The sequence below is a fragment of the Oreochromis niloticus genome, linkage group LG7 (genome assembly GCF_001858045.2).
Source record: "Oreochromis niloticus isolate F11D_XX linkage group LG7, O_niloticus_UMD_NMBU, whole genome shotgun sequence".
NCBI lineage: Eukaryota > Metazoa > Chordata > Actinopteri > Cichliformes > Cichlidae > Oreochromis > Oreochromis niloticus.
This window is the reverse complement of record NC_031972.2, coordinates 471483-493761: the sequence shown is the minus strand read 5'-3', so window position 1 is coordinate 493761 and position 22279 is coordinate 471483. Positions and strand designations below refer to the sequence as shown.

The following is a 22279-nucleotide window of genomic DNA, read 5'->3' as shown; positions in this document are numbered from 1 at the left end:
CTTTTGGCTGCTTTACAACAGGAAGCGCGCCATCGTGTATGTACTGAGAAACTCGTTGGCTTCACTGGATCCAGACTTCCTGGGAATCTGCACAGTGAACAGTGATTCACCTTTAACTTCTGCAGCTCATCTGAGTGTTTGGAGCGACCCCTGCTGGTCAGAGAAACGCCTCCTGGCCTCTTAGCTCCGGGCTTTAGTAAGTTTCCCTTCCATACACCTGTTTTTCCCAGCGGTCAGCTTTAGAAACCTGCTGCACAGCCGCGAGCCGATCGGGATGTAAAACATGAGCAGCGCTGGAGTTTAAACTCTGAGGAGATAATGTGGATCCCTCCGCGGACTGCAGCCCAGAGACAGCACGGAAATAATGACGGCAGACAAACATCTCTCTCCTTTTATTGAGCTGTCAGCTCCAGTTAAGCTGAAGGGGGAAAGTGTGCATCAGGCCAGCGCTCTGCCTCTGAAGAGGATTGTGTTTCTTGGCTGGTGCGGCTGCTATGAAACCAGAACCTCAGTCATCTACAAACACCGGCCGTAGCCTCGCTGATGCCTCCTCTCAAATCTGTGAGAACATAACGGTGCAGTTAGCTCTGCTGCAGCGTCACTTGTGTAGGAAGAGGCCTTTTTAAGGAGCTGAAGCTTTGTAAGGAGGAGCAGCAGGTTTATTATCAACAAGTCTGACAAGAAAATCGACCGACTTTATGAAAGTGCCTCTTACAGCGGGGCTTACGGCCACCTGTTTTCACGCAGCCTTCACGGTGGATGGATTTGGTTTGGAGTTTCCCTCATGAAGCCCCCGCAGAGCTCCGTATCAGCTGCACGGGCTTTATCGGTTCACTCTATTTCTAATTTGCCACGCTGACATACTGTCACTCCGAATCACCACGCAAACATAATCCTGATTGATTCACAGTCTAATTTCAGGTGGCACGTGATTAACTCATCAATCACGTCTTCCCACTGTCTCCAAAACCCCGCCGAGGGGCAGAAGGATGCAGAAACGGGTTTTTCTCACAGTTTCTTTAGTCTGATGGCATGTGAGGTGAATCTGTGGACTCAAACGTGAACAATTTGCCGCAGTATCAACGACAAAACTGCAAACGAATAATAAAAACTACTAAATAATTGATGCTAAATAACTGTGGAGTGCCAAGTAAGTTTACCTTGTGGCTCAGGAGCAACTGAAGTATTTGTTTGAAGTATGTTTGAAGTATTTGTGTGTTTCGTTTTGCTTTTTTTTTTCCTTGTTATGACCACTTCCAGGTCTGCCAGGTTTCTAACAGCTCTCCTAAAAGGTGTCCACTGTCATTTCAAACATGTCTGTAGTTGTTTGAACCATCAACCAGCACAGATCAACAGGGAGCTTCTGGAAGTATGAAACAAGGAATGTGCAGCTTGTTTGAATAAAAACACACCTTCGAAATTCCCTGAGTGAGCGCTAAACTGAAGAATCCACCTAAGCAGCCGCTTTACTGTTTATCTGGTGAATAACAGTGTTCATAACTAAAACCTTTAATATGTTTTGTAAAGAATTCAACTCAAGAAGGTTGGAAGTCGTTCGCTGTGGATACAGGGATTTGCGATGCATCATGGGATGAGAAGGTCCTTCGGTGTTTAAAGCCTTGAATCATTCTTCATTTCCTTTTATTTTGTAGGAAAATGGGAAATTCATGGAGCAACTTAATTACACCCGTGCAAACATGAAACTGCAGTATCTTTGTACAATTCTAACAAGCTTGAAAGTCAATATTTGACATGAAAACCTTTTCTGTGAGGATCTTCGGGAACAGTTCTCCAGGCTTCTTCAAGGACATTCAGTGTTCTTCTTTGGATGCTTCTGCCTTGTGTTCTGTTCTCTGTCAGGATGCTGAGGTCTGGGCTCTGATGGTGTTCCACTGTGTATTTATCTATCTAGGTGTGTGTGTTTGGGATCACTGTCATACTGAAAATGAAGCTGCTGCACATCAGATGTTTCCAGATGTTACTGCAGGGTGGATTAAAATCTGTCTGTTAGCACTCTAGCACCCACAGTTAGAGGTCATTTTCAAATTTTGTGTGATGGTAGATGCCCCACCTCATCACAATAACACCATAAAGTTTTTCAGAATCACATTGACCTTAGAACTGAAGAAGCTTCTCGGATGAGAGGTGAAATGTCTTCAAGCAACTTAAAGAAGTCCAGACACTTTTCTTTGCAACCTCCTTTGACTCAGAATCACATGCATGAATAAATCTTAAACTCTCAGATTTTAACCAAAGATTTCAGCCAATTCCCTCCAATCATGTAGGTAAAGATAATAAAACACACTACACCATTTTAATATGTCAAAGTCAAGGTCATAGGTCAAAGGTCAGGTTCACAAGAATTGGGAAAAAGCTTTCGTTTCCACTGGATCAATTCCAAACACAAAATGACTTTCTTTGTTTTAATGCTTTAAAATGTTATTATTTCAAAACATTATGTGACTTCACAATAACACAAACATTCATATACTACACCAGATTTACATATTACCGGTGTTGACATCAGCACAAATAACCAATGAAAACATGCAGAATTCCACAAAGCAGGCTGATGGCAGCATGTTAAGAACATCATAAAACATCCAAGTTTCAGTGTAACCCCTGCCCTTCAGGGGGAGTTGCTCTCTGAGCTTGTGTAGGTGTTTAAAGTATAAACAGATACTTAACCCAGATTCAGAAAATTATTGTGTGATTATATATTAATAATAGTATTTTTAATGTGTAAGAAGTAAAATATGGCTTACTGTAAACCTGAGGTGTTGTAAGAATGAAATACAAGCTTAAAACGGCTCTGTTGTGTGCGCATGCGCTGACTCCAGGTCCAGATCCAGCTATCCGGGCTTTGGCTGCATTGTACTCAACAGCCATTTAGTCCCGCGGTGCTGTTTGTCTGTCTGCTGCTGTCTGTGCTTCTGTTAGTGGGAATATCGCCGATGTGGGAACTCTGGGAATATCACACTGCTTCACGGAATGCCTGGAACTAGCTGCCCCACCGGCCAGCGCGGAGAAGCGCCCGTTAAACGTCGCCGTTCGCCGCCGCTCTCCGCTTTTCTCCGGGATGTGACCGTGTGATGGCTGCGGTCCAGTGAGCTGGGAGCACGTTGACTGGTCCGCCTGTTTGCCCAGCAGCTTTCGGAGCTTGTCCTCATCGTTTCACCGGGATTTATCGGAACCTATGGAGTGTACATGAATACTGGTCGGACAGGGATTCCAATCGGGGTAAGTGGGGGCCTCGGAGGGGCACCCTGTCTGGGTTTTGGATCCCCTTTTTTAAAACGCGGGATAGCCTGCTAGCTATCCTGGGGGTTAGCTCAGCAGGCTAACTGCTGTCTTTGTCTGGAGAGACCGGGAAGCATGCGTCTATCATCGGACACGTCCTCGCCTGACCCTCGCCTTTACCCAGCAGCAAAAATTAAAACCTCCGTATTAAGTCAGACATATTTGCGGACGTATTTAACGGTTTGCGTCGCGGTCACGGGGTAAACTGTTCGCAGTGAGCTGCCTGTGCTGCACAGAGCTTTTGAAGCATCGCTGTGGTGTTTTTGAGCTTCTGCAGTATTTCATTATCTCCTGATGAGTGATTTGATCAGAGCTCTGGTGTCCTGTCAGACACTGGAGCTTGCTGCTTAATAAAAGCTGTCCCGTCAATAAGAAAACGCCACTCGCCGAGAGATGGTGTTCAACGGTTGTCCGATAATGGATCACGGGGAGGCTGAAAGCGCAGCATCGGTAATTGTGTCCACCAGACGACCAATAGGACGCCAGGTTACCCGTTACACGCACTGAGTGTGTCCTGCGTGCTGTCGGTGGGGCTGGGTCCGGCTTCAGTGGCCGCTGTGAGGGCTGCGGACCGTCATGATTGTGTTACAGTTTAGCAGAGAAGTCTAAATTTTACCCGGCTGGGCTGACAGTAGCCTGCGTCCGATAATGGATCTCGCTAGCATTGCAGCGGGCCACGGTGGGCCTCGGATTAGCTAGTTGAGCTGTGCTCGGTACCTGCGTGTTAATCGGTGCTGGATGTGAAGCCCTGATGCCCCAGAGTGTGGCTGGTGACGGTTTCAGGGCTTTAAAGCCGCTGTGAGGCGGTGTTAGCTTTGTGCTAACATGCAGCGAACTGAGCTCCCGATAAATCCGGCTAACAGGAGTTAGCACCATTTTGCTCAGGGGGCTCCGGGTTTAGTTCTAGCACACATATCCTTCTTTTACCCAGCTGTCCCAGCTTCACACACCCAGAACCGTACGACTTGCTGCCCCAAAGACACACACATGCAAATGTCCAGCAGCTGCTAGCGTAGGCGATGTTTGAAAGCTAGCCACATGATGTAAATACTCCCCTCAGATGGATTTCCTGGATCTGCTTTGTTTGTCACTGTGATGCACAGTTCCTAGAAAAGTTGTAGTTGACATGAGTGAAGTAAACCTCCAGCAGCAGCACAATAAATGTCACATTATAGTGGTTGTGTAACATTAGGTGACTGCAGAGCTATAAATTTAATGTATGTGGGCTAACCTGCTGGACTGAACTCACTGTAGTGCTCTAATCTCGCTCTGAAGCAACACCTGCATGTGTGGAGACACACTAAAGGACACAGCAGGCATTGCATTGTTATCTTTGTAGTAAGTACACTGACACTAATGGGAGGTGTGTTAATCTGATGGGGAAATCAATAGATTGGAGGTCATGGCCTCTAATCTATTGATGTGTGTTCCTGGGCGTGAATTCACCACCTTTGTTTTTGTGTCCTTAACACGAGTTTAACATGTGCTGATTCCTGTCCGTGTCCGTGAGAGGAGCAACTTCCAAAAGTCCGAATTTGGAATTTATTCAACTCGTGATGATTGTCAGTGACTTTGGTTTAAAATGTAAAATGCAGTCGGTACTGAGAAATAGTTCTCTGGGATTTCTGAAGGTCTTGCAAAGTTGTTCTTTGGACATTAGCTGCTTTTTCACTTCACTCATTTTAAATCCAGTCCTTGTACCTGACCATTTTCAGAATCATGCTTTTTTGTTGTTGTTTTATAGTTTTGTTTTCTTGAGCCTCTGAACTCTTAATCATTCAAGCATAAAAGGGCTTGAAGGGTGAACCAGTGTTGTGTCTGTGTGTGCACATATGACGCCTGAGCAAAGATAACTCAGATGTTTTAAGTTACAAATTAAGGCTCTTTGTTACTGGTCACAAAAATTACAAAACCTGACAAAGATACCAGTTAGACATATAATAGCGTTTATGCACCACCAGGGTGAAAACCTGGAGGAGCCAGGGATTGAACGACCAACCTTCCAATCAGTAGGTGACCTGCTCTACCTTCTGAGCTACAGCCACCCCTGTGAATGAATGTGAGAAAACTGGATAAGTGGAAGCAAAAAAAGGTTTTTAAAAACTCTCGTTCTTAAGAAAGAGGAGCAGATCCGGCAAAGACCTGATGCAGGCCTTGAGAGATGCATCTGGACCTTCAGCTGATCATCTACTGTTCACTGAAGCTTCATCAGAAATGGTCTCAGTGGCAGGGCGGCTGTCAGGAAGCCATTCTTAAAGAAGTAAAGCAGGAGGCAAGGCTGAGGTATGAAAATTACACAAGAACTGGACTGAAAATGGGTCTGATGGAGCGAAAGATACAAATCATAGTCCGTATGTACGGAGGTGGTCAGGAGAGAAGTCCGACAGTGAGTCTGCAGCCATGTGTGAAACACGGTGGAGGCTTTGTCATGGTTTGGCCTGCTGTTTAGCTGATGCTGTTTGTGAGTGTAGAAAAGAGTTTGATCCACCCTGCAGTAACATCTGGGAACATCTGATCGGCAGCAGCTTCCAGACTCACTGCCAGTGCAGTGAAAGCACACCTGGACAAAACACACACAGTGGAAGTCCATGGTGGTTAGGTGTTAGGTGGTTAGGCAGGCGTCTTCCGTTTCCAGGCCAGTTGTCCTAGGTTTACCCCGGGGCTTCCTCCTGCCCAGCTGGAACACCTTACCCCGGAGTCGAGAGCCTCAACTGGCTCCCGTCGAACTCTGCGTGAACTCCTCACCCTATGCTAACACTTTGGAGGAAGCTTATTTCCACTGCTTGCATTTGAGATCTCGTTTTGTTTTTTGGGGGTTTTAGTCCTTAGGAGAACCGATAATAATGGTGTTAACTCAGGCCTTAGATTTATAGCATTTCTCAACAACGATGCACCATCTGGTGGCATTTGGGCGCGTAACATTTAGGACGCAACAAATTACCGACACTGGCCATCAGTTAAAATGTAAAACAATTAAATGACTAGCATAGCCAGTGCTGACTAGTGATAATAGCGACAATTAGCCAACTAGTCCCACACATCCCTGCTACATAATCCTGCTTTTCTTGATTAGTTCAAAGTCAAACCAACTTTTTCTTGATGCAAAGTCTAAAAAAAACAGGCCGGGCAGCTGCGATGTTACATCTGCGACACTGGAACAACTTTAATTGTGGAACCAGATGGTTTTAGGTTGGAAACCCCCAGTGAATTCATTGTCTGGGTAAATTAAATAATATCTTATTTGAAGCATTAAAGTGTATATATGTACTAGAATAACAGTTGTTTTGCAAGCACAACCCCCCCCCCCCCCCCAAAACAAAACAAAACAAAAAAAAACAGGTCGCGTCTGTGCGCAGTTAATGTCAGCCAGAAGAAGCAGGAGCTCTGATTCTGTAGACACTGAAGTTGTAAATTAGTATAAATGTGATGGACCCCATCTTCACAAATGACCAGCCTGTCAGGGATCAGAGATTCCAAGAAAAATAACAGCCAGCAGCGAGGAAATTAGTTTCTAATGTGAGAAGAACCAGTGAGGCACGAGCCAACACAGTCTAACCTTATTTTATTGAATAATACTGTAAGGTCAGTCCTCAGGTGTCTGTGTTTTTCCTGGTTCAAAGTGGGACTTCAGTGAACGATGATGCACAGCCAGCCCACAACGAGTGACTTCCCACTGTGTTTGTGTTCCCAGCCAAAGTCCTGATTTATACAAAATCACCGTTGACGTTAGTCAGAGCTGTCAGGTAGAAATTTGTAAGCTGTGTGAGGCTAAAGTTACATAGGAAAAAAAAAAACCTTAGACCTTAGATGAATGTGGGAGTTGTATTGTTTTTTTCAGTGTGTATTTAACATGCAAACCTATTCTAGTAACGCCTGTCCTCATTGCTTATCTTGAGCAGGGCAGTTACTGCTCTGTTGCTGACTCTTAGACCTGATAAGCTGGTGCTTCACAGTAAACGAGGACCCAAAACATGCTGAGAAAGCAACCAAAGAGCAGCCCAAGAGAAAGAAGGGCAGTAGTGTTAAATGTCTGAGTCGATCAGCGGACTTCAGGCTGGCTCGGCATCCAAACTGAAGATGCCACCGTGGACAGAAAGACCCAGAAACGGGCAGCAGCTGAGGCGCCTGCAGTAAAGGTCTGTTAGATCCTCTCAGGGAGGAAGCATGTCGAGTATGAAGTGTATTTTCTGACTGAAGTCACTTTTCGCTGTAATGTTTGAACACGTTAACGGTTAAACAGGATGCGGGTGTTTCCACTTCTGGCTCTGACAGTTGCATGACAAAGCTCTGCAGGTGAACTGTTCTGTGTTTAGTTTGTTTTCTGGCGGTTGTCACATCGGGCCCAGGAGGCGCTGCTGCTCACGTCACCCTCATCACCTGAACTGTGACTGAACCGATGAAGGTTTGCACGTGCGGTTCAGAGATGTTTGATTCTTCAAAGTAACGCGTGGAGGAGTCACAAACCCGCCCTGATTCTAATCTTAGAGACAGTTTGGGTGAAACGTGGTCGTCCGTGTGCAGCATGTCAACAAACAGCCAAACAGAGTCAGCCTTCCAAACTGTCCACAGAAAACAAAAAAGACACCGAGTAAATAACTGGAAAGCAGGTGGAAAATTATTGGAAACTACAAGGTAAATTATGAAAGGAACAATGACTCAGTGCGCCCCAGGGTGGCTGTGGCTACAACGTAGCTTGCCATCACCAGTGTGTGAATGTGTGCGTGAATGGGTGGATGACTGGATGTGTAAAGCGCTTTGGGGTCCTTAGGGACTAGTAAAGCGCTATATAAATACAGGCCATTTTTACCATTTACTAATCTAAAATGACTGGAAACTGTTCAAAATTAGAGGAAATTATAAGAGAAACACAGCAAATGACTCATTAACATCGGAAAGGAAAATATGAAAAATGATTAATGGACAGGGTTGGAGCAAACTGCTGTAAAGCATGGAGACGACTACACATGAAATTATTAGAAAGAACAAGAAAAACGTAAAAACAGCAGGAACCGGGAGCTGTTGCGGCTCGCCACGGCTCCGCTGTATTAGGACCCATAATGTCAGTAGAAATCAGGCGTGGACCGCATGGGCTGACCTCTGACCTGTACCGGTGCGCTCACCCTCACGATCTCATGTTGTGTCCACGTGGCGGCGTTGTGTTGGGGATGTTTTGTTTAGCTTGAGGTTGAACCTTTGCCCTCGAGGTGTTTTTAACCACATGGTGTCCTCACGCTGCTCAAAGATGTTTAAGAGCTTCTGTTCCTCAGTTTGAATGTCAGGATTTTGAATGAACCCTGTCTATGGCTTCATCTGTCAGTATAAGTTGGATTGTTTTTGCCAGCTGTCCCTCACAGGACCACTTTGTGTTTTCGTCATCATCAGTGTCCTCAACACTGTGTGTCTGTAACCACCTTAGTGTCTGACCTGTTTTCACTGGCTGTAAATCCCTTTGCTCCACTGCAGCCGCAGTTGGGTGTTTGCACCGTGTCTTGACATGAACTAGCTGTTAGCTGCATGGGAGTTTTTCTTCTGTTTATAGAGTCTTCAGACTGCCAGACATTTTTGTTTCTTAAGTGCAGAAGAGAGGATAATAAACAGCTGAAGCACTTGTAGATAAATGACACCTGAATCCTACTTTAACCCTTTAAGACCTACCATAGAACCAAGTCCGCCAGAGCTTATATTATATTTTTACATGCTGTAGTGCCATTTTTGGGAGCATTTCAAGTTGATATACATCAATACAACCATTATAGCCCAAATTTTAATAATATGTATGCATTAAGTGCATAGTAATTACATAAATTGTAAAAAAGTGCAATAAACTACAAAAAAATTGAAAATCGATTTTGTTTTTTTAACATATATTTCTAGTTAGAGAAATTTAAGAGGCTTATCCCTCAAAACTGCAAATACAAAAAAGTTGCACAAACTAGTTTCCCACCACAGGAAATTTATTTTAAGTGTCTTCATAGTTTTATTTTTGAAATACACCAATTTTCATATACTGCAGGAAAAACGAAAATAAATATTATAATGCAAATTTGCAAAAATGCAGCATATGCATCAAAATAAACTATTTCCAGAAGTGCAATATGAGTCCTAAGCATCCCAGAAACGACACAGAAAGTCATAAAGTCAAACATAACTTAAAAACACCAGTATAGGCTCATGAGGCCCCGATGGTGAAAAACTACATTTCCGCCAAATGATGTCACTTCCGGTTTCGGGCAGGCCATGACGGACATGCGATAGTTCACGCTGATGGACGTAGGAAGTGTTACAAACAGCTGATCGGATCGGCAAAGCGTGTTTCTGGAATATTATATTTTTGTTGCTGCAAGTGGTTTTTATGCAATTTTTGCAAAGCTATATGTGGAAGCAAACCGTGACCTAGGACAAGCTGATGGCATAAGATGTAAGTACAACTCCTCCGGTTTCATATGCAAAAAAAATATTGCGCTAGCTTACATGGTTGCAGTTCTACCGGGATTTAAAAATAGTTATGCAAAATGGAGCGTGTCCGCTCCGACCGGCTTTAAAGGGTTAATGGCCGTGTAATCATTAATAATTGTGCAAGGAGGATTCTATAAGAACATTTAAAGCTCGTAAAGTGGGAAACATCTGGACTAAACGGAGTATCGGGGTTAATGTTGAATATGTCGTGACCGATATCCTCGTGGGTGCCGATATCAGTATCGATCAGAGTTGGCTTGTCTTAAATGTGCATTTATTTTATTTTTATAAGCCAAATGTAACTTGGCTTGAATAAATGAAACCTTAATTAAAAAAATGTTTTACTTCAATGACAGATCTTGTCGTTTTCTCTTACCGGACTGTCAAACTTAGTGCTGTGTGGTGCAACATTGATGCGACAGCATGTGAATGCAGAGCCAGAGTTACTGATACCAGTAACTATCTTATAAAGGCAGCTGTAGGGAGAGCAGCGGGTCATGATTTATGAGCTGAATCCTCCTCAGTCTGAACACATATGAATGATCACTAAATTAGTTTTACTTTGCACAATAATGAGTTCACACAATAAAGCACACTGTTCAGCTTTTCGTGTGTTTGTGAAAGTGTCTTGTTAGGACACCTGGATAGGGATGGGTATTTAGGTTTACGTTTTATCCAATGCCGGTGCCAAACCGGTACTTTTGAAGCGGTGCCGGTGCTTAAACTCTGCTCGAACCGGTGCTTAAAGAATGGAGAACACAAACTTTGTCCAAAAACCTCTTATGTTTTTATTTCTAGCAGTCTCTTTTTTTCTGCAAAATGATAACCAAGTTAGCCTTTTCTGTTGATACAACATACCTCCTTTGGTTGGAACTGGTGCTTAAACAATGGAAAATACAAACTTTGTCCTAAAACCTCTCATGTTTAGCTGTTTTGTTTTGTTTTTGTAAAAAGATAACAATGTGAGCCTTTTCTGCAGCTATAGGCCATATATGGTATCACTCTATCAAACAAGAAGACAGCCGCATGTAACTACGACGGTGTTTGCTAGTTCACCTTACATGCATTAATGTAATAATGTGGTTAGCCTACTCAACGTTAATTACACACGAACAACATGAAGCTGCTCACGCAGAGAAGAACGGCTCTTGCTGCCATCATCATCCTCATCATTTCTGCTACGCTGGCAGGGCTAGGGGCCAGGACTCTACTCTCCGGGTTTTTGGGGGATGTTGCTAACTCCGGGTCCGATAACAGGCACCACACCCGCAGTAGATGTGCACGGTGTGAGGTCTCGCAGCAAGCTATCAAATACGGTGCATTTCTCAGCTTTTAAAAAAACGCTAATCGTCGCCAGGTGTTTCATCAGATTTGAGGTGTTACCTCCTTTGACAGTATCACAGTATCAGCTTAAAGCACTTGTTGCAGGCTGCTGAGTTTGCTGTGAAGTACAGCCAGACTTTTGACCGCTTTTGGGCATTTTTAATCTGTAGCTCTGCTCTAAAAGAACGTACGTACCTGGCCCCGCCTACTATCCTTGGAAAGATAAAATGATTGGCTAGAATCCAAAGTGTATGACATCTCAGGAAAAAAAAGCACCGAAATAAAGCACTGAAATGTGCGCTGCTTTTCGGTCTGGTTACTACCATTTATGTCAGAACTGGTGCCATTACCGGTACCCATCCCTACACCTGGAGTGTTCAGTATGTCTTCAGTGGAGACCGAAACTTGTTTAAATGCAGGAAAGTCTCTGTTTTACCTTTAAATCACAGATGGATGCAAAGTTTGCCAGCTGATGTGTGGGCGACGCTAGCTTTCCCAGCCTTGTCTTCCTCCTCCTGCAGTGCTTCACAGAGGAGCCCCAGCAGCCTGTTAATCACCGCGGCGTGGATTCAGCCTGTGTGGGACGTGTAGCGTAGAGAGCGGCGCCCGGGCCAAGTTTCCGTCAGAACGGCGGGTTTGATTCTGTCCTGGTGCTGGGGAAAAGCCCGGCTGGCTGAGCTTGGTGCCAGAGCCAGAGCTTCTCAGGGTGGATTTTCACAGAAACAGGCTCCTCTTTCTCTCCAGCCGCTGGAGGTCTCGCCACCTCGCTGCCTTTAATTAAGTGTGGCATTGGAGGCAGTTGAGCAGAAAGTCTGATCTGAGAGCAGCCCGGGGGTATGAATGCCAGCAGCTAATCCGCCCAGTCATTTTTGCACAGGCAGATTAGGAGTCTGTGCAAAAACCCGTGTTTGCTGCCTTTGGAGGTGCAGCGTGGGTAACGTCACAGCTTTTTAATGTGCAGTTCGATTGTTTTTTTGTTTTTTTTTCAGTAAAAATAATCAGCCGTAGCAGGAGAACAGATGACTTAGCCTTTTCAGGGTCTCTGTAGCACTGACAGGAACCTTCCTGTCTCCAGAAACGTCTTTCAGTTACTCCTGGGTGATTCCCCGCCATTCCCAGGCCTCCAGAGAGCCCCACGCCCAGCCAGGACCCCTGATAGGCCTCCAAAGCAGGGCTTTCCTGGCTTTATTGATCAGTTTTACACTCAAACAAACGAGAGAACACATCAGAAATGGGAGGTTAATTAAGTAACAATCAGCTGAGAATGACAGCCCAGTGAGCATCAAGGCCAAACCTCAGAGGTTAGATATTTATTTATCTACAGGTCATCAGGTGTAAAATGTATTTCATTATATTCTGTTTTTGAGTCATGCTTCTGTTTGCTGCAGTGTGTTTTGATTTGCTCTCCTTACACAAATTCACTGAGTCACTGAACCACTTGTCGAGGTGGGAGTCATCCCACATCCCCACAATGTTATCACAGTACTTCAGTCACGATATGACATTGTTAACATAATGTAAAATGTTAGAATGGCGAGTGTTGCATTAACATATCTTGAGATTTATCACTTTTTTTCCAACAGCAAGTTACGTCCTCAAAGCTAAACATGGTTAGCATCTGTTTTATTCCATAACATAAATTTATCTCAGTGATTTTGGTTTTGGTTTTTTGTCCATCAGTCAGTGATTGAAGGAGGCCACATTTGTGATACTACAGCAGTTAACTGCAGAATCAGTGAACATCACATGTCTGTTGTTGTCTACATGCACAGGAAGTCACATTTAACTCTTCCTGTTCTCCAGGAATACAACCAGGATACAACCAGCTGCCGAGCCGAGTCGCCTTGAGTTGTGCTCTGTAACAGAGCCTCATGTCCGCATGCTAACCGGCTGTCTGCAGATGGTTCCCATCTATCAGGTGACCTGTGCAATCCAAGTGAGTGTGACTGCAACGATTCATCGAGTAATTCCAATAATTTGATTATAAAAAATTCTCGACACCACCTTTTTCGTTTAAGCGTGCCGTTGTAATAAAACAAGCGTTTCTCCCACATATGCTAAAAGCAGACCTGCAGTAGAAACGTTTTTATGAAACACTGAGAACACAGCAGCAGGGACAATGGCGCTGGCACGGTTTAACGTGGGGGTGGAGGCTGTTTACACACCGCGGACCATCACGCTGTGTTGAGGTTGAGTGAAAGAAAACATCAGTGCTGTTCCTGTGATCACCATTAACCCTCTGGGCTCTATCCTGGCCATTTGTGGCCACTTCACTTTTCTTTTTTCAACCATTTTCGTTCTGTTAATGCAAATGGAATGAAACTTCCCAAATGTGTGCATTTTTTTCAGATTTTTTAATTTTCAACATCAGCTCCTTAATAATGTCAATAATATTCACTATACACCAAATTGCTCCTCTTGACTCTATCGTGGCCATTTTTGGCCAATTGAAACCCATTATAACCACCTTTTTTGATTCCTTGTTATTGACAGTACTATATCATGCGATTTAGGTCAAATTGCTTTCATTCTAAACTCAACACATGAAAATTGTAGTTTTTAATGTTTTTTACCAAATTACATCATTTACCCATTTTTGGCCACCAAGCAATTTCATGTAATATTCCGAGTTTCTAGTAGCGGCCTTTGCTGGCTTACCACACTCCAATGGACCAAAATAATGAAACAATTTTGACATAGGTTTGATCTTAAGGATCTAATAGTTTGTGTTTGTGCATGACATTGCAGCACAAACATGTATTTGCAAGATAGACTGGAATAAATAATGACGCATCAAATATTACATAGGCTGCAGTGAATTTCTGTGGATGCAGGCTATTGAGCTTCGAGGTTCCCAGTCAAACTTAGCTTTGAAGCACATGATAAAAGCACTTTTCTTGTATTTTTCATAAAAAGATACCATACCCAAAATATTAACTCTTAAAAAAACCCAATCACAGGACATTTTGCAGAGTTCAAACCTGCAGCTGCAGCTGCAGCGCAAACAACAACAAACACTGTTTGTAAACGTGTCCTGGAGTTTATGCAGGTGCAGACAGAGCTACCGCTGTAAGTAAGCCTAACAGCTTCCAGATCATTTATTCTGGCAATATGGCAAGAAGGTCATCACTGCTTCAAGCACTGTCTATATGATCTGGTCAGAGAGCAAGGACATCAAGCAGTCCTCTGCCCTTGAAGAAAAGACATCTGCCCAAGATGAAGAAACTTCCTCTCCAGAAGATGAGGGGCCAATCTCCAAAGAGGGTGACTGCATTACCACTGATGAGTACTAGCCAGTGCCTGAATCCTCTTCTTTGGGGGAGGATTGGGGTTGGGGGGCATAAAGGTGGAGGCTGAGCAGCTGATGGAAAAGAACATAGGAGCATTTTCTGAGACCGAGGAGCCGGTGACTGAGTGGATCCCTCATGAAAGAAAAACCATGTGGGTCCCACTACTGAAGAGAGACTGCTCTACAATCCAGTACCCACTGGTATCAAACCAGGGCTCACCCTGTATGCAGTTCCCTGCATTAGCAGCCTGAGATCTACTTTTGACTTTTTTATAACAAAGGAGATCTTTTAGCTGCTGTGCAGCCTTACAAACCTGCACAGGAGGCGAAGGTGTGAGAATTGGAGGATTATAGATGAAGTGGAGATAAAGCCTACACCAGAATAAAGCAATACATAGCATGTTGGATGACAACACTGGAAGTTCTCAGGAAGTAATAAATGGCATGGGGTTCAGACTCCAACTGACGGAGGAGCTTAGAGGACAACGTCTTTACTTCGGTCACCTTGGCAGAGGAACTCCTCAGATGAAAACTGGCACAGGGGAAACAACCCAGAGCTTCCTCCTCAGCTCCTCCAGTTGCAACAGAGGAAGGTTTTGTTTTCTGTCTTTGGCTTCACCAAAACTACCACGGCGATATCCCACATGCCAAAGCAACGGAGGAATGTGCTTCTTTTGACAGCAACACACAAGGAACCAGCAGTCAGTGATGGGGAATAAAGGATGTGTGAAAGCAAGAAGCAATCCTGGACTACAATAGGCACAAATACAGCTTGGATAACTTAGAGGATGTTGGCACCTCGAGTTGTTGAAGGAAAACTAACTGATGGCTGCTGGCTCTTTTCTCCAATCTCCTGGATGTCTTGGGATACGATGCCTTTGTCCCGCCGGAAACAACTTCACTGAAGTGGGGGGAGTCCTCTACAACCTACAAATGAAGAGTGATCCTGATCCTGGGAGAGCTGGGGCACATGCTGGTGACCTCAACAACTGCAAGACACCCTTGTCCCTGATTCTCAGCCACTTCTGCCATTGATCTCAAGATACAGTAGTCTGAACCAGAGTGTGACCCACACCCACACCCCACCAACAAAATGAGAAGGTGCAAAAGGCGCACCTCCAGGATTGGAACAGCAGCCCCTTGCACCAGGTGTAGAAAGTGTGCCTACAAAATCCACTGTACTGTGGTTAGCACATCTTTGCCCCTAATGAGGATGCACACAGAAGCACACACTGGAATATAAATTTTGATCATTTCAGTGGTTATTTGGTCATTAAATGGCCTTTCTGGCCACTAACACACCATTTGTGATTTTTTTTTTTTTTTTTTTTTTTGGCCATTCATCCCCCCCCCCCCAAAAAAAAATAAAATAAAGTAAAAATAAGTCACTGTTACTGTTACTGGTACTGACCTGCAATGATGATAAAAAAAAATATTAGGTTTCATCATTCATATGCTAAAAAAATGTGAACTTTATTGCTATTTTCCCCCAAAAGCGTAGTAATAATATATAATCTGACTGGTATTCAAAGGGTATAATTTCTGAATTTGAATTATATTTTGGTTTTCATGACTAGGACTGGTGCTAATTTAAAAAATCAAGTCAATGAAAGTGGAATTTTTTTTAATATATATTAATTTTATAGCATTTTGTAAACGTAAACAAGGGGTGGCCGTTTTTGGCCACGAACAAGCTGAGAGGGAGTTTTTATGTTTTTGCTCTCCCTGCACAAAAATAACAATACATTATGATCAATGTTGATGTGAATCAATTACATGCCCCAGACTAGAGCTGGGCGATAGAACGATATGTATTGCGAAATAACTTTTTCTCGATAGAAAAATTAAACTATTGCGATAGGCCTCATCTCTCTTGTCCTCTTAAAAAAAACAAAAAACAAAAAGAACAGCCAATCAAAATTAAGTAGCGCAGAGCCGAACCAATCACAGCCGCAGTGCCACGTCACGTGACTTGTTACGTACAGCACAAGTGCCAAGGCGCACATGTGTATTTGTTTGGGAAGCAGCCAGCCGTGCCGCCCGGGTAATGGAGGAAATGAGTGTGCCGACTAGAGCTGGGCGATATATCGAGTTTTTAAAAAATATCAACTAGGGCTGCTCAATTAATCGAATTTTAATCTCGATTACGATCTGAGTTTTCAACGATCATTAAAAATGACTGAGCCGATTATTAGCACCTCCCTCGTGCTTTACTCCCGCGCTGCTCCGTGTGGCAAATCGAGCGCACCTCTCTGCGTTTCGAACACGCGTCACAACAATTAAGAGGACCCGAGGGAAGCTCGGAAAGCTCGGGAAGCTAAGCAGAAGTTATTTGGAGAGGAGAGGATAATGGCTGCTGAAGAAAGAATGCCGTTGGTTGAAAAGAGGTAAAACGACTTCAGCGGTGTGGAAACCAATGTTCCCTGTAAGCTGCGCACGTGCGCAATTGCGCACTGCTGGCACGGTCTCTGCGCACAGAAAATCTGCGTTGCGCACAAAAAAAATCTAACCTGAATTGAAATTAAAATTAAAACTTCAACAAATCTGTTTTGCAGTGTTAGTCAGTAAGTGACTGGCTGCTCCTGTATGGGATTAGAACGATGCCACCTTATCCTGTAGTCCAGCCAATAATGCGATTCACATTCGTATATACGCAGCCAATCAACGTCGCTGACAGGCTATGACAGCGTCCTTATGTGCCGACACCGGTGTTTTAGCGAGCAAAGCGGCGTGGCTGATGTGCAGTGAAGCCACATTAATGACAACGTGTCCAACCATTGGAGATGTGAGCAGGACAGACGGAACAACTGACGGAAAAAGTGTGGACTTTAAATTGTGTTGATCGGCCACGTAAAACCAGAGTAAAACCAAAATATCTGCAATGTTTGATTTTCTTCCTGAATACTATCGTTGTTTATATTTACTGCGGGAAGAAACGGTAAAAACGGCGTTTTATAAGGAAAACGGTCGAAAGCCTGTGAGCAAAAACAAAACCAAAAAACCCCCACCCTTTCCTCTTGGTCGAAAAAAGTACCGTGTCGACCAATCAAAAAATGATATGGCAACTTGGCATCTAGTTGTTAAGAAACGGGGGGAAGTTTTAGGAGTGACGGCGGTGTTCTGAGATGTGAGAGATTTGAGACGTTTAGCGCAAATCTTGTGTAGTTAGTGTGTAGTTAGTGTGTAGTTAGTGTGTAGTGTAGTCAATAGTTTTGTTGTGTGTGTCAGAACAATGAGGCGGCTGCTGAATGTTACAGGTGTTACAGCAGTGATACATCTCCTGTTGTCAGGCCTGCAGGTATCAGGCTGTTGTTCTCCTTTATCTCATAGTGGACAGAAATTATTGTTTGGAGTGGCACAAATAATTTGTGTGGCATCAGATTTGATGCAGAACAGCTGATTGTTCTGTAAATAGTTTGAAATGTTTGTTTAAAAACGCCTTGGCTGCATTAAAAAAAATAAATAGCTGCAAAAAACTTTGTTGTTTGCCAAACTGAGTTACTTTTTTGAAGAAGTAACTATATAATTAATTGCCCAACATTGGTCATTATATGCTGTATTTTGCAGACAGAGTTACAGACTCTCTCCCAGACCACAGACTCATAATACAAGTCAGAGCTTTATGAAAAAAAAGAAAGAAAGAAAGTTGTGTTTTCAAAATTGGAGTTCAAGTTATTTTTACTTCCAATAGTGTTAACATACTACACAGGTCATGAACAGGATTTTTTACATTTTCATTGTAAGTGGGCTAAAGCAGTTAATTAAAAGTAGTCTAACATAAATGTAAATGCTGTAATTTGATTATTTTAATAAACCGTAACTTGGATGGATTAGATGCTGGCGTGACCACAGTGCACACGTCTGATGTCGCTCACAGTGGTCCAAGGGACGCTCAGGGAGTTTGTGTGTTCGCTCAGACATATGAAATATTTGAGGGAACATTGGTGGAAACATTATGGGTTTGCGGAGTCAGACGTGGATCAAATATTGTGCAGTATTTTGAAGTTCACTAAACATAGATGTTTACATTTTTCATTTATTTTTTATATTCCAAACATTTGCACTGTAATCAGTATTTGCACACTATTTTATATTATTTTTTGACAATCTTTAAAGCCATTATTCAATACATTGTTATTGTTAAATAAATATCGTCAAATAATCGAGATCTCAATTTCAGTGAAAATAATCGTGATTATCATTTTTGCCATAATCGAGCAGCCCTAATATCGATATATTTTTATACGAGATATAAGATGTGACAATATCCTTTATATCGATATAGTCTATGTTACGTTATAATTATAGTTGCGGAGTCGCAAGTTTGCCTCTCTTTCGTCCACTTTTGTCTTTACGCAACGTTACTTGACCTCGCCTCTCCTTCACTGAACACAACTCCCCCTCCTCCCCCATCGCTTCACCTGCAGGCAGCGACAAGATGGACACGGCAAATCTCCGTTAATGAGTTACTGCGCATCGCCCCGTGCGTGGGGCTGGACGGCGTCAACGTGTTAACGAGCTAACCACGCTAACGAGCTAACCACGCTAACGCCATGCACGGCCTGAAATCCTTTCATTCTCTCAAAAGTTGACTGCGCGCCTTTTGTATGAATTCTGGTTGTGCTTGATGACCGCGAACCGATTTTATGTGATACACGGCGCTCAGCAATCTGTCAAAAAATGTTTTAGTCCGACTTTGCTAAGCTACGGAGCTGCACCGCTTGATGGATTGTCGGAGCATTACGGCTACCGAGGAGCCTCGCGGAGTGATACGTACTGTGCTTCAACGTAATATTACCGTACTGTGTGTGTATAAGGACCATAAATGGCTCCTGTTCAGAGACATGGTTACGAAGCGGATTTCAAACTCCAGGCTGTCAGTCACGCAGTAGAAGTTGGGAACAGAGCAGCTGTGAAATCTGTCTTTGTTATTATGCTCAGCGTCTGTTAGTTTACATTTTGACTGCACAATTGTGAGCTCTTTGTTATGCACAAAACAACATAGTTTTCTTTTATTTATAGAGCATCATTATTTAATAAATGCTCATAATTTATTTTTGAGTAGTTTTTTTCAGGTACATCTATGCTGTATGTTAATAAAAGTGCCTGTGTGACATCTGGGACACAGCTTTGACTAAGAACTCTCTTTTTGTTCTTACTTTATGGCTTTAAAAAAATATCGAGATATATATCTTATATCGCCATCCAGCTAAAAAATATCGAGATATGAATTTTGGGTCATATCGCCCAGCTCTAGTGCCGACTAGAGAAAAATCAACCGAGAGCGTGAGCGAAGGTTACCGAAGAAAAAACAGATGATGGTTCCAATGCCGGAGAGCTTGTCGAACGGAAGGGCCACAGAAGTTCCGTAGTGTGAAGGTATTTCGGCTATTTCAAGTCTGACAAAAAACAGAGTAGCGCGCACTGTAAATTGTGCCGAAAGCAAGTCTGGATATACAATAATCTCAATCTCTGACTGAAAGCGCTGATTCGTCATTCGGCTTTTGTCAGACTAAAGTAACTGTTAAAACTGTTTGAAAAGCTAAGCTATACAACAAGGAGAGATTGAGAATTTCCTTTTAGTTCTCAGTTTATTTGATATTGACAAAAGTTAGTCAATTTTGTCTGTTCTTCTGTAAAACAAACTAAGATTTATTTTTAGAATTAATATTTTGTTTCTAAGTGGAATTGACAATTTAGTCTGTTTTGTTTGTTCTATTTTGAAACTTAAACGCTTTAGCGGCTGCCTTTTGTGTAGTTTGCAATAGTGCTGGGCGATATGGAAAAAATATTTATCACGATATGAATTATTTTATATCACGATAATGAATGATATATATCACGATATACCACCTGACCTGTGGTCATCTGGAAAGTATGCAGTCTGTAAACAGCGAGTGGAGAGGGTGCAGTCTTTGTTTTGAGTTACCGTAAAGCATGTCGCAAATCCGGGTGCACGTAAAGCAGCACCATGTCGCAAAACCACAAGACGGAGTTTCGTTGCGAAAAATATCATTTTTTTTTTAACTTTATTTTCTCTTGCATAAAGTTAAGAGTACGTATAGTGAGAAGACAACACTAATATATTTGCCACAGGCTATTTAACCCTTTAAGACCTACCCTACCATAGAACCAAGTCCGCCAGAGCTTATATTATATTTTTACATGCTGTAGTGCTATTTTTGGGAGCATTTCAAGTTGCTATACATCAATACAACCATTATAGCCCAAATTTTTAAAAATATGTATGCATTAAGTCCATAGTAAGTACATAAATTGGAAAAACGGCAATAAACTACAAAAAAATTGAAAATCGTTTTTTTGTTTTTTACATATATTTCTAGTTAGAGAAATTTAAGAGGCTCAAAACTGTAAATACAAAAAAGTTGCACAAAATAGTTTCCCACCACGAGAAATTTATTTTGAGTGTCTCCATAGTTTTATGTTTGAGATACACAAATTTTTATATACTACAGGAAAAATGAAAATAAATATTATAATGCAAATTTGCAAAAAAACAGCATGTGCATCAAAATAAACTATTTCCAACAGTGTAATTTGACTTCTAAGCATCCCAGAAACAACACAGAAAAGCATAAAGTCAAACATGACTTTTAAAAACACCAACATAGGCTTTGAAGGTAAAAAACTAAATTTTCTGCGAAAATGACGTCACTTCAGGTTTTGTACAGGTAATGGCGGACATGCGATAGTTCGCGCTGACTTACATTCCAGCGTAGGAAGTGTTATGAACAGCTGATCGGATCGGCAAAGCGTGCTTCTGGAATATTATGTTTTTGTTGCTGGAAATGCTTTTTATGCAATTTTTGCAAAGCTATATGTGGAAGGAAACCGTGACCTAGGACAAGCTAATGGAATAAGATGTAAGTACAACTCCTACGGTTTCATATGCAAAAAAAATTATTGCGCTACCTCAAGTGGTTCCAGTTCTACAGGGATTTAAAAATAGTTAGGCAAAACGGAGCGTGCCTGCTCCAACCGGTTGTAAAGGGTTAATGATATATTTTATGTAATAATTTATAAAATTAGGGTTAGAAACAATAGAAATGATAGAAGACAAATGGCACGATAGACACTTTTCTATCGTCCACACGATATATATCGTCATATCGCCCGGCACTAGTTTGCAATATTTGCCTTTATTTATCTGAAACTGAAGTCTCATGTTCCTTAAGTACATCTACCCTGTTGAACTTATTATGGGAAATAAATATTTAAATCAAAACAAGCTGCTGATTATTTCACATTTTACTTGTGAGCAACGGCACATTTAAAACTTACAAATATAGTTATTTGGCTTATATCGTGATATATATCGTTATCGCCTGAAATGAAAAAAACATATCGTGATATGAAAAAATCTTATATCGCCCAGCTCTACCCCAGACTCTACTATTAATAATACAAGAAATGTCAGTAGCAACGCAATTATATAAAATTGTGACATTTGAGGTTGTCTTCCAGCTAGTGCAGTGGACAAACAAACTAGTGTTTAAAGGGTTAAAAAATTTAAAAAGTAGTAACTATTTTATATTTATGAAAAGAACTGAAGTTAGTTAAAAGCTGTATGCAGAAAAAATGGCAAAAAAAAAAAAAATAATAATAAAAATTACAGACCTAATCTGTTGGTAGCCACTTTTGGCCACGAATAAGCTGAAAGGGTAGTGATTTTGAACAACCCAGAGGGTTAAAACCTTTACTGTGGAAACGTGAGCAGGAGACCTGACCAACAAACCGACGTGAAGATCTCTGTGGCCGCTATATCCCCACCATTTGGTTTACACAGAACTGTAAACTTGGTCTGATACACGTTTAAGCTTGATGAAGGCTGATGGCAGGCTGCTATTTTACATAGAGGCAAACAGGGGTGAGTCTAAAGGGGGGCATGGG

The 22279-nt window shown here is 42.4% G+C and overlaps 1 protein-coding gene across 1 annotated transcript in view; it reads left to right on the top strand.

Moving 5' to 3' along the window:
• The first annotated feature begins 2828 nt into the window (after positions 1-2828).
• Positions 2829-22279, top strand: part of LOC100701249 (zinc finger protein 609) — a 37921-nt gene continuing 18470 nt past the window's right edge. Inside the window, 2 exon segments of the mRNA XM_025908758.1 lie at positions 2829-3240; positions 12883-13015. The gene's annotated coding sequence lies outside the window, so the exon portion shown is untranslated.